At 43.5% G+C, this 12492-nt stretch overlaps 1 protein-coding gene across 1 annotated transcript in view; it reads right to left on the reverse strand.

The window, feature by feature from the left end:
• The window catches only part of LOC127750490 (uncharacterized), a 61190-nt gene extending 55036 nt beyond the window's left edge, over positions 1-6154 (reverse strand). The window contains exon 1 of the mRNA XM_052272287.1: positions 6068-6154. The gene's annotated coding sequence lies outside the window, so the exon portion shown is untranslated. The remainder of the gene's footprint in view (positions 1-6067) is intronic.
• Positions 6155-12492: the final 6338 nt, after the last annotated feature.

Consider the following 12492-nt stretch of genomic DNA (forward strand, 5'->3'; position numbering starts at 1 on the left):
CTGTGGGTTGCCTACCTACCAGGCGGACTCGAAGACCGTGTCCTAGAGAAGAAATAGGGTATTTTGAATTTAAACAAGCAGGCCCGCCCTTCCGCCAAACGCAGTTGCCGGCTCCACTTCGCTGCGCCGGCAACTCCGTTCGGCAGGGGCCGGGCCTGCTTGGCCTGCCGGCGGCGATGGTCGGGCCTTCGGCCATGTGCTTCAGAATTCCCGCAAACCTATCTTTGAACGCTTCATACTCTTCGATGTGACGTCGGATCGCTTCAGTTGAGGTCGTATTCTATTGAAGGCTCAATGACGGGTGCAATGATGCTTCGTTCAAAGTGATCTGACGTCAAATCGAGGTGTGAGAGACGTCTTAAGATAGGTGTGCAGAAATTCTGAAAAAGCACATTCGCCTTTGTTCGTCCGTCCTAAACAGATTCGCCCTTGTTCGTCCGTCCTTCTCAGATTCGCCCTTGTTCGTCTGTCCTAAACAGATTCACCAGTGTTGCACGGATGCGTCGAATTAAACATTAGAGCATTATCATGAAAAATTACTTAAACTTTTCCAAAGTTTTTTTTTTCTATCATCGTCGCGATCGTCGTTAGCCGAAGCAAATCCAGTTCAACAGTCCGATCCCTGTGAATGTGCAGGAGAACGACCCGTATGGCCAGGGAGGGAGTAGATTTGTAGTTTTTTAGTGGCGGAGAAACGACGAACATACTACCAAGCTACGCCGAAAACACGACGGAGTTACTGAGGGGGTAACGACAAAACTACGACAAACGCATTTGACGTACTTTTGTAGTTTTCTCCCTGTATGCTTGAGGTGCAAATGACACTTTTTACGCCCGAAAAACTACAAAATTACTGCGTTTGTTGGGGTGGCGCCAGACTGCGTTCCACAACTACTCTCATACTGTGATGTCACCGTTCAGCCTCACCCCACGCCCTACCCCCACCCCTGCACTGTAGCTGCGGTGGTAGCGGCGGCGTCAGCAGCGCGCGCTCCGTTTGAATAGTTACTTTTGTGGAATCATAGATAGGTTTAATGTCAAATGAAGGAACTGCGTTAAAGGGACAATCAGAAAATAAAAATTCCTTGTGCAAGCAACATTTATTAGAGGGTTATAGAAACAAAACAGTTTTTAGAAGATACTGGCAGAACACTTACATGAATATGCCTGACTTCTTACAAGCACTTAGTGCAAAACCTGTCCAAAACAAGATCAATCACCAAAAATTTAACATTTAAATTACATTAACATTTACAAAAAACAATATAAAAAACTGCAACAAATTATTTTTAACAAAAACTGAAAATAAGCAAATTAACATGTACAAAAATAGAAACCAGTCAATACTGGTCCTGACCAAGCACAACTTCTTGCGCTACTACATGATGACTGTCAGATATGTCTATGTACTGGGCATGACAAGCATGCTCTGATGAATGAGGTGATGAATGAGGTGGGTAGGATGGATGTAAGGCTGAGGGTGTAGTGTGAGTTGGGATATCAGTGTGAGGAGGGAAATAACGTGGTGTGGATGAAGAAGAGGAGGTAGGGAGATAGGTTGCAGAGGTGGGGAGTGCGGACGTAGGGTGTGCAGAGGTAGAAAATGCATAGGTAGGGTGTGGGGTAGAGGGTGCAAAGGAAGAGGGTGTAAACGAAGAGGAGGCAAAGGAAGAGGAGGCAAAGGAAGAGGGTGCAACGGAAGAGGGGGCAGAGGTAAGGGGTGCAGCAGGTGGGATAAAGGAGGAGGATGATGGGTGGGACGTTCCCTAACATGTGCAGCTGCGTGAGAAGAGTTTCTTGATCGAAATCGTCTGAATACACACCTAACTTCTCTATCAAATCGTGGTCGGAAATTTTATCACCTTCAGCAGACATGAATAAAACTGATTCAAGCGCCTCTTGATGGTCAAGACCAGCCTGCTGGAATCTCTCCGAGATTTGCTGCATGACAAGATCAAGAATCTCAAAATAGCTTTTCTCGATACTTTCCTCACCAGTCAGAACTACAGGTGGAGTAGGATTTTTCGTCTGCTCGAGGTGGGCAGGTGGCTTCCGAACTCTCTGGTCAGGAGGATGCTCAAGATGAAGTGAATCGCCTGTCTCACAGGCCTTTTTGTACAATTTCGAAAACTCCTCGTCCGAACGCAGACTGAAGTTTGTCCAGAAGTATTCGTGAGCCTTGCTTTGCGCCAGTGCCAGTAGCCGTCAGCTCCGGATCCTGCAGTGTTCGCGCTAGCTGTTCGCACGGACCAAAGACCTCGATTGCAACGTAGAGAAAGAAAAGAGTTTTGAGCAAAGTCATCTGCTTTATCCAACCCCTGATATCCCCTTCTGTCACTGGAAATTTTAGAAGACTCGTCATCACCGATTTCAGCAAGGGTCTCTCGCACCCTTTAGTAGTTTTCAGAAAACCTACGGAGCGAATTCACAAGCACGCACCGGCTCGTGGGACACATGGGAATAAGATGTTGAACACTTCTTGAGTTAGCCTTCAGACTGGAAGCTTCAAGACCAGGCGGCAGTACTGGGTCTTCTACGTCTACGTCCAAGTAGATATTTCTGCTTTTACTAGACTCAAGATTAGAATTGGAACTTCCCCTAACCAATGCAAGAACGTCAAACATTCTGTCAACTTTTTCGGCGACACCCTGGACGTACAAACACTTTGACTGCTGATCGGAGAGAATTTTGCGGACTCCTTTTTCCCGCCCGGACATGTTACTCGCGCCGTCGAAGCATGCACCGCGAAGTTTTTCAAAAGAGATCCATAGTCTTATAGAAGGGCATCCTTGATAGCATCCGCGAGGGTCTGTCCCTTGCTGTCAGGTGGGATGTACGTTCCTAGAAAAATTTCATTCGACAAAAAATTCTGGACAACTCGCACGGCGATAGGAAATTGTTCCTTACCGCTGATGTCAGTTGTGCCATCGGCAATGACAGTAAAAAACTCGGCCGAGTTTATTTCTAAAACCAAACCTCGAAGGACCATGTGTGCCATAATTTCTATGATCTCATTTTGAATTAAAGGGCTCGTGTAACTCTGTTTGAGCGCGAGCCACGCCTCGAGCTCTGGGATATCACGCCGTCTCTCTTTCAGGAGCTGCAAGAGATTTCCCGAATCGTCCGTGTGTCCCCGAACAGCCATTCCCGTGGACATCAGGAACCGCATAGAGCTGATAACTGCCAGCAGGGGAACCGGGGTACGTTCCTCGGTGGGTAACGTACCCTGGGGTAACGTACCCCGGTACCCCTGTGCCCTGATACCCTGACCCAAAAAATATTCGAAGTAGCTCATAATATTAATTTTATAGTTAAAATAGGTGTCGGGGTATCAGGGCACAGGGGTACCGGGGAACGTTACCCCGGGGTACGTTACCCACCGAGGAACGTACCCCGGTTCCCCTGCAGCATACATTTCCGGACAGTAGCCTGAGCATTCTCCGCAGCTTTATCAAGTTGGGCATTGACTGGAGTGCCGTGCTCCTTGGATAAAACAAGTTGCGCACTTTTGCTGTGGAATGCTGAAGTGCCATGCTCCTTCAAATTTTCAGAAGGTTTCTTCCAATTGCGAAACCCGGCGGAAAGAAAAGTGTCTTCTGACCGACAAAACCAAGATTCATTCCCATCACCCAACAAAATGCGCTGCTTTTAGACAAGTGATACAAAATACCGAATCTAATTCGACGGAGTAGTACAGCCATGGATAAGTTCCAAACCACTCGTGTTGACATTTTCTGTTCTTGCCTGTAATTGCCGTCACCGGAAACTGAAAAGATTTCGATGGGACATACCGCTGTTGGACATTTGGGGCAAGTCGTAGTGTAGGTGTTGTTTTAGTAGCGGGTAGAAACTCCCGCTTCCGGGCTGATACCACCATCGCGGCTCTTGCAAACGTTCAAACGGGGAGGGTCGTCAGCACTGAAACCTTTTGTATCGCACTCATAATTTATTCCTACGTGGCTTAGGAGGTGTGTCGCAGCTTTACTTTGTTTGGTAAGAACAAAACTTTAGGAAGAACGGACATGACCTGCTAAACTGGTGCTAAATTTCTCATACCACCCATATTTTATTTTCGTTGAATTTGCGAATTTCTGAAAGTGCAAAGGTATAACCACCCTCCTAAGCAACGAAGAAAATGATTACGAGTAGGGGAGAGAAGGTTTCAGTGCTGAAGACCCTCCAGTTCGTGTGTTTAAACGTTTGCAAAATACGGCTCCGCGCAGCTCGCACGATGATGGTATCAGCCCGGCAGCTGGAGTTTCTACGCGCTGGTTTTAGGTTTTACAAGTTTATTTGCTGTCCCGGATACAGCATCTGCAACAACCAAAAATCGGAACGGAGAATTAAAATCACGAATTTTGCCTTTAAGACACGTGAAATATTATTGTGAACTACTTTCGCGGGCCTCACGCACATAGCACATGAATAGCGAGAGAAGCCGAAATAATAAATATCACTAGCTCTCTTTACCATTGCCATTAGCCGTAGGGACCACGGGGTCGTCGGGATAGTAGTGGTCTTCAAACGCTGATTCAGCAACACCTGGTGTTAAACTACGGCGATTCTTGGAAGCAGAGCTGCTCCCAAAGCTCACCAGTGGGCGGCTCGCAAGACAGCTGAAACGCAAAATCTATTGTTACTTTGTGTCGCGCCGTCGCTGAGCACTAGCAGCGAGAGCGTCCCCTCCCCACCACCACCCTATTTCCAGGGATCCCCGCGCACCAACCGAGGGGACGCCATTGGCGTCGTGACAAAGAAAACATGACGATTTACAAGTAAATGGTCAAAGGCTCAGTGAAATTGACAAAAGCATAACCTCAGAATGAGTGCGCGTGAGGAACACAATGAGTGACACGAACGAATGGACCATTCCGGTGAACCGGAAACAAAGAAGAAGAGACGAAAGAAGCAAAGCGTACTATGAGAAATGTACGGCGCGCCTTGGGAACCTTTGAACGCAATTCATCGTAAACTAGATATTCTGCGTCGCCTGAGAGTGAGAACTATTCTCATTAACTCTCAGACGAATCCAAAGATCAGACAAGTCACGTTAAACCGTTTGATACGACCGTGAAACCGACGCACTACCGTATATTTCTCATACTCGCCTTTGCTTCTTTCGTCTGTTTTTAGCCCGCCCTTCTGCTTTCAAAAAAGCATTAAAACGGGCTTATGCAACCGCTCTTGTGTCCGTCCGTCTGTCCGTCGTCCGTGTAAGAGGAAGGAGATGAGCTAGAGGTCTACAAATTTCAGGGTATCTTAGGGGTCACTCCTGGACAACGAAACGCCTGGTGCAAATCCTGGCAACCACCCCTAAGGGGGTGAAAGGGGGTAACAAAGAAATACGGGTTGGTCCATACAGTAGGAAAAAGACATTTTTTTTTATGGTCTTCTAAGGGGTAACTCGTGAAAGTAGAGTCCTATGGGCGAAAATTTTGTCCGTTTGACTCTATCTTGCACCGTGTGGGCGCTAGAGTGCTTTTTTCGACGAAAATACGGCGAAAATGACCACGTTGCACATAAAGACGTACAAGGGGGCGTCCAATCGTAAAATGTCAGAAGGAGTACCCCCCCAAAACAGCACATTCTGAATCAGGAACTACCCTCGGATTTGCCGTATCTTTCACTGTTTTGGCCTTAGAGGTGGATATATTGAAAACAATGGCAAAAAGTCAAGTTTTAAGACTGTTTGACAAACAATATACAATCTAGAAACTGCGTGGGTTAATTTTTTGTAAGCAAAGCAGAAGGGTGGGGTGTAGTCATGGTGTTGCCCCGTTACAGTCTTTTGTCATGTCCAAGGAGCAAATTTCTAGGGCCGCAGGCCCCCCACAGGACGCTTTATTTTTACTCAAATATGCAAAGTGATTTACCGGTCACATTATTTATTTGATGATGCACTTCAGTAAATCGCGAGACTGAAATGGTCGGGCCGAAGGCCCGACCATCGCCGCCGGCAGGCCAAGCAGGCCCGGCCCCTGCCGAACGGAGTTGCCGGCGCAGCGAAGTGGAGCTAGCAACTCCGTTTGGCGGAAGGGCGGGCCTGCTTGTTCTTTTTTCGCTTTACCGGAATGGTCTATTGTCGACTGGTTTGCACTAGTCCGCGGCCGCGGGTGGCTCACGAGGCGGCAGCAGCGACACTCGATTGAACACTGAATTTACAGCTATGTGACAGGCAGGACACGCCGTGATCGAGCACTGACGCCGGCGGGCGGCGAGCACGAGACGAGGTAGACAGGGACGCCGGCGGCGGGCAAACATAGGACTCCTAACCTCAACTGGCGCGAGCCGGCAGGACGCAAGCTTTATCACTCGCGGTTTAAATGAATGAAAGAACACTCGTGATTACCAGAGGGTATCGTAGAATTACGGTGGGCGACGCAACGGGGGACGCCACAGCGTGAAATCACAGGATGACACAACACAGTGTTCCATCTAGGAAGGAAATTCTAATTTTTTGGGACACCATTTCACCAAGTTCTTGAAAAGACGGCATGCTTCTAAGTCTGTATTGTCCATTCGATAGTAGTTTGCCCGTGCAACTTTCAAAGTATAGTCATTGCCGCTTCTCTACTTCATTTAAATTGTTTATTCTGTTGGTTATTTTTACTAAACCACAGTTTTGTCTTTAAAACATCTATGAGTAACTGCAGATTTGTGCAATATCTTTCTGCATTGTATTGACTTTCCGTTCAAATTGCAGGTGCAGCATGCTCTCTTTGATTCATTCGTGCTACGCAGCTGCAATACCTAGGCGTGTGCTTGGCTCCTGCATCTACATTATTTTCTTGCTCTATTAGGAAGACAGTAATACTCTCACTGTTATGTCAAGTGCGATAAATTTCATACAACTTCATGCGATAATAGCCAAAAAGCGATTCCCACAAAATATTGCACCTGGGGGAGCCATAAAAAAATTATCGCACTAAATTGGCATTCGTCATTGCATTAAGTGCGATAATTTTAGCATATTTTTCTGCGATAATTTATCATTGCAGCAAAATATGTTAAGATTATCGCATTCAATGCAATGACAAATGTCAATTTAGTGCGATAATTTATCATCGCAGCAACAGGTGTTAAAATTATCGCATTACAAATTATTGCTCTAAATTTGTAGTCTTCATTGCATCAAGAATTACAGTGCTGGAAACTCAGGTGTGAGACAGTCTCACACCAAATGGTGTGAGGCAAAATACCTCACACCAAATGGTGTGAGGTAAACATACCTTACCAAATGGTGTGAGGCTCGTTGTGCCTCACACCGTGCCTCACAGCAAATAGAGTGATACTTTTTCACACAATTACGTGTGAGGCACAACCAGTCTCACACCATTTGGTGTGAGGTATGTTTGCCTCACACCGTTTGGTGTGAGACTGTCTCGCACCCGAGTTTCCAGAGTACTCTTTCAAAATTTCAGGTATGTTCTGTTTACCTGTACGCACAACAGCATTTCTTGTCCACTTATTTCTTGAATGAGTGCCCGTGTCCTCCTGTTGCTAGAGAGCATTAAAAAAAAATACGAGTAATAGTAATGGCCAATATATCACCTTATAATGTGAATTCTGTTTTACAGGAATGTGAAGAAAATGAAGTGCGTCCATGTCTAGCCTGCGTCACTTGGTAATGCGAGGAGAAGAAACTGATGATCTTCAGACAGCCATCAAGAATACAGTACTCAACTCACTGGAATGTTTTCGCTTAAGAGGTATTTGTGTATAATCAAGCATAATGTGAAAGTTAGTTCTCTCTACTTTACCAATTCTGTTTGAGTTATGCAGCTTCATTCTCATTGATAGAATACTAATGAGAATATCTTCTCTTCACCTCTTTCCTGACGCTTTTTTGAAAATTCTGGTTAAAGTTAGATAGTAATCACAAATTCTGTCTTGAAATTGATCTACGTATTACTTGTGTTGAACATTTTGGTCCATCTCTGCCCCTGCCTGCATTGCAACAAAACTCAGTTGCTTCAGAACTCAAATTGTCATTCTAACACTAATTATTGCTCAACTTGACATTGTAAACAGTGTTACCTACTGAAGCTGGCCATGGTACGAACAAGATTTGTATTATTGCAGAAAATTTTGAAGTCACAAGTTGTTCTTGGTTGAGATGTAATGTTGGATGCACCCCTTTCTTTCTGATTTTTGTGCATAGCAAATGTATTTAGTTTTTGAGGGACTTTTTAATAGCTTATTCCGGGTAGTGAATTTTGAGAGAAAGTAGAATATATTTTCTAGAAGATGATAAGAATGTGGAAAATTATGACTTTCTTTTCTGTTCTTGAGCAGTGCCCGGCCTTGAGTTCTTGATAGTGCACTTTGGTGCAAAGTTTGGAAGTCACACATCCAGAAGATCCTCCAGAAGATCAAAGAGGCCTTTGATAAAAATGAAGACTGGAAACAAATTGGAATTAGGAAGGTAATTAAGTTGTTGTGGTAACTTATATTCCAGACTGGTTTGTTTTTCTTCTATTGGTGTGATTTAAGTTTCAAGTTTCACTTCGTTGGCTCCGAAAAAAACAAACGTAACTCTGCCAGAGCCGGAGAACAAGAGTAACTGGCAGCAGCGCGGGGAACTCGAGTAACTCCCTATCTAAATAGCCAGGCGTTACTCGAGTTCTCCGCGCTGGTGCCAGTTACTCTTGTTCTCCGGCACTGGCGGAGTTACGCTTGTTTTTTTCGGAGCCAACGACTTACCTAAAAGGTTTTATTATCTTTGCAGGTGCAACGAGGGGTAAACAACTCGGAAACGAGTGTACAAATGCCTTGAAATGGTTCTGAAATGGCATGAAATGTGCTTGAAATGGTTGAAATGGTTTTGAAATGGTTGAAATGGTTTTGAAATGGTTGAAATGGTTTTGAAATGGTTGAAATGGTTCGTCATTAAATTGTCTTGAAATCGTGTTGGAATGGTTGAAATGCTCTGGAAATTGATATGAAATGGTTGAAATTGTCTTGAAAATTGATATGAAATGACTGAAATCGTCTTGAAATGGTTGAAATGGCCTTGAAATTGATATGAAATATGACTGAAATCATCTTGAAATGGTTGAAATGAAATGGTTTAGAAATGGTCCTGAAATGGTTGAAATGTTTTGAAATCTGAAATAGTGGTGTACACCAAAATTAGTAGTTGTTTACCCCTCGAGGTGCAAATTGGATTGCAAAAACAAAGATAACATTGTCTGTCTTATTCACACAAGAGTACCGAGAATGAGGGCGCACTCTGTGTACTGCATTTCAACACAATATTCTTCCTCTTTGGGTAAGTCGAAGTGATGATTTTGTTGGTCCTTTATTGAAGACAGTTTATATTGTGTGTGTGTTAGCATTCCTAGTTGCAGTTCAAGTTCCTGTAAGAATTGGTCATTTCGTTGAAGTCAGTTTGGTATTGTGGGCAATGTTTAGTAGTCATATTTGTCCAGGCGAGAGCAATATGTTTAAAAATCAGGAGCGGGATAGTTTACTGAAGTCTTGTGAACGTTGAATGCAGACACTGTTGGTAATTCTCTAGTTGAACTTTGTGTTTTTAATTTCAACATTATTCACTTGTGTTCTGATATAAGTAAGTCTGATTTAATTTATATTCAATACGGTGTGGCCATTGTGAGCTTGTTCTCTTAGAGACCATGACGGGTACAACTGCCTCTGGTGTTTCACAGATAAGGAACATCTTTTTAGCTCTTCATGCCTAATTTGTCAAACACATTTTCTAGTGACCTTTTATTTTTAAAGGAAATATTGGTGTTTTGAGAGGGTGAATCCAATGTTTATATTTTGAATGCAGTTTCTTCATCTGACAGCACACCCTGCTGTACTTGTGTCAATACCTCTCTGGTTGGCACGGGTTGGCAGCTATTATGTCAATTAGTGCCTTTTTTGTTATCATTGGATAGCTTTTTCTCCCTCCATGTTGTATCGCTATGTGGTGGGTTACATTATCTCCTGATTCTCCACGGCAGACACACTTTGCTTCACCGTCATGCTTGTTTACTCATGAACTCTGTGTCACTTGTACTGTATCAGGAGGCTGTCGTCTTAAATTTATCTCAGTAACTATTAATTTAGTTTGTTGGAGAATGCATACTGTTTAAATGTACCTGGAGGTTGGAAATAAAAGCAAAACATTTTCACAATAATAACTTGGATATTTTAATAAAGGCCAATGAACTATAAATTGAGTAGCATCTCATATGATATGTAACATCAAAATTAGCCGAACACTAAAAACACTCAAAGATAAAGCCGCTATCTGAAAACGACAGGAATTCCTCAACACAGTAAGAGGAGTGTTTAACTTTAAAATGACATAGGGCTAAAGCAAAATGGAAACTCCAAAAAGTTACAGAACAAAAAACACACACTACTCCCAGGAAGACAGCAAAGTCAGCATATGTAATTAAACCATCATGAAAATGACCAGTCAGGTCAGTGTTGGTGACCATTGTGACATCAAATAGCTCTCGGAATGGTCTCAACACAGGCCTGAATGGTCATTTGGAACAAGTTGACTTTGCTGCCCTCCTGGCTGGGAAATGTCTTGAGTTATTGATATTAAACTTTAAAGTTGTGTCATCACAATAGAAACTTAACTGAAACTACACATCGACAGTTGAAAAGAGTCTGCTCGTGTCACTTTTCTTAACAGAAAACTAAAGAGCAGAACTAGGCACTTGAACATGCGTCCACTGGTAATCTGAAGATCGATTATGAAAGTGACGAAGAGTACCTAACATGAAAAAAATAAGAATACTAGGAACACGTAAAAAATAGGAAAACTAGGAACACGTAAAATACTTTGGAAAAGCAAACACACCCGGGAAGACAGCAAAGTCACCTGGACAACAAAACATCACGAAATTGACCAGTCAGGTCAGCGTTGTGACCATTTCGACATCAAGTAGCTCTTGAAATGGTCCCAACACTGGCCTGAATGGACATTTCCAACAATGTTGTCAGGCTGACGTGGCTACCCTCCTGGCTAAAACTTACAAAACTTACATCTTTACTTACAAAATGTACTATTTATAAGTAATTAAAAATAATTATGGTGAATCAGGGTTGAAGTCAATGCCATTTATGGAGCTCCGATACCCCAAGATGAATTTACTGATACTATTTTAACTAACAGGGCACTTAGGTGCCTTAGGAATCACATTTTTTCTAGACAATCAATGCAAAATGAGTTACAATAGCATGGTGCTAACAGGTATACCAGCCAGCCCAATATACACACAAAGCAAACATACCCAGGAACTTTAATTGAAATGGAGTTGGTAGGCAGCCTCCTCGGATGTTCTAGCTTCCATTCAGAAAGTGACAATATTAATATTGCCTCTCAGAAGACTATCTGTGAGGTTACTGATACGGGCATCATTTCTGAGCGTACGTAACTGTTGTGGGCGTCCAGCATTTTGACCCCGCCGTAGTCCATGAAGAGTGACCCTTCACTGGTCTTCCATGGGAGGTTTTCAAAATAAGCGACATATTTGTGTCTTTTGGCCGTAGAGTCGTTATTTTTCTGTCGTTTTCGATGCCGTTTGGCTTATTTGATTCGGGGGAAGGTGGCGAATTAAATTTTAGTGCTATAAAGGCAATGTCAGAGGTGAAAGTAATCGAAATTCCGCAGGAAGTAGTCAAAATGTGACTTCCGTACTGTCCTCCGCGCTGAAACCTTAACTTTGGACAGCTCTATCTTCAAAAGTGATTGTCGGAGAGAAAATCCGAAAGCTCCTACGCGTTCCTCCATGTTTTCTGTGCACACGGAGGGATGAGGTTGCATTCCCTGCAAAGCATAGGTTGTTGGGAACTTAATAGCTACCACAGCAAGCAAGTTTGCTCTACCAGCGATCACGTTGCCGTCGTAACAATTCGAATCCAGCTGCCAACATCTAGCAGAAACAGCAAGCCGATTTGCTGCATTTAGTTCTTGCAACTTTTGACCCGGTCCGTCCCATCGCCATCACCGTTCCCACATTTCGCCAAGTGAGGGGCACGGGACGTCCCCACCCCACATTAACTTTCTGATTTGAAGTGTTCTTATTTACTTATTTGCGCATTCCTTCCTAAAATTAATTTGAACAATCTATTCCGCTAGTTCCTCCGTCCTGTTTCTCCGGTTTAGACGCGTTTTGATTTGTTGTTTCGAGTGATGAGTTATTGAGTGAGTGCCGCGTTGAGGTTATGTTTGGTTATGGACACAGTCGCTGAAGTGACATTTATCAGTGACAGTTTTCTCCCTGGCTTACTCGCATATGCACTCTAATGAACATAGCTTTATTTTAATGGTGAAGTGTTGTTTTCATTTTTGATCACTTTTGAGGGTTTTGAAGAAACAACATACGACAACTAAGTGGTTGTCCAAGATTCGTCCGTGTTGGATTCTGATAAACGGCTAGGTTTTGTCACCAAAAATTATTTAATTTGAACGATATTTTTTTTCACTATAATGTCATGTGTCACGTCATATGTTTTTAGCGGTTTTTA

Source organism: Frankliniella occidentalis, unplaced genomic scaffold (assembly GCF_000697945.3).
Source record: "Frankliniella occidentalis isolate FOCC.00 unplaced genomic scaffold, Focc_3.1 Scaffold197, whole genome shotgun sequence".
Lineage (NCBI taxonomy): Eukaryota > Metazoa > Arthropoda > Insecta > Thysanoptera > Thripidae > Frankliniella > Frankliniella occidentalis.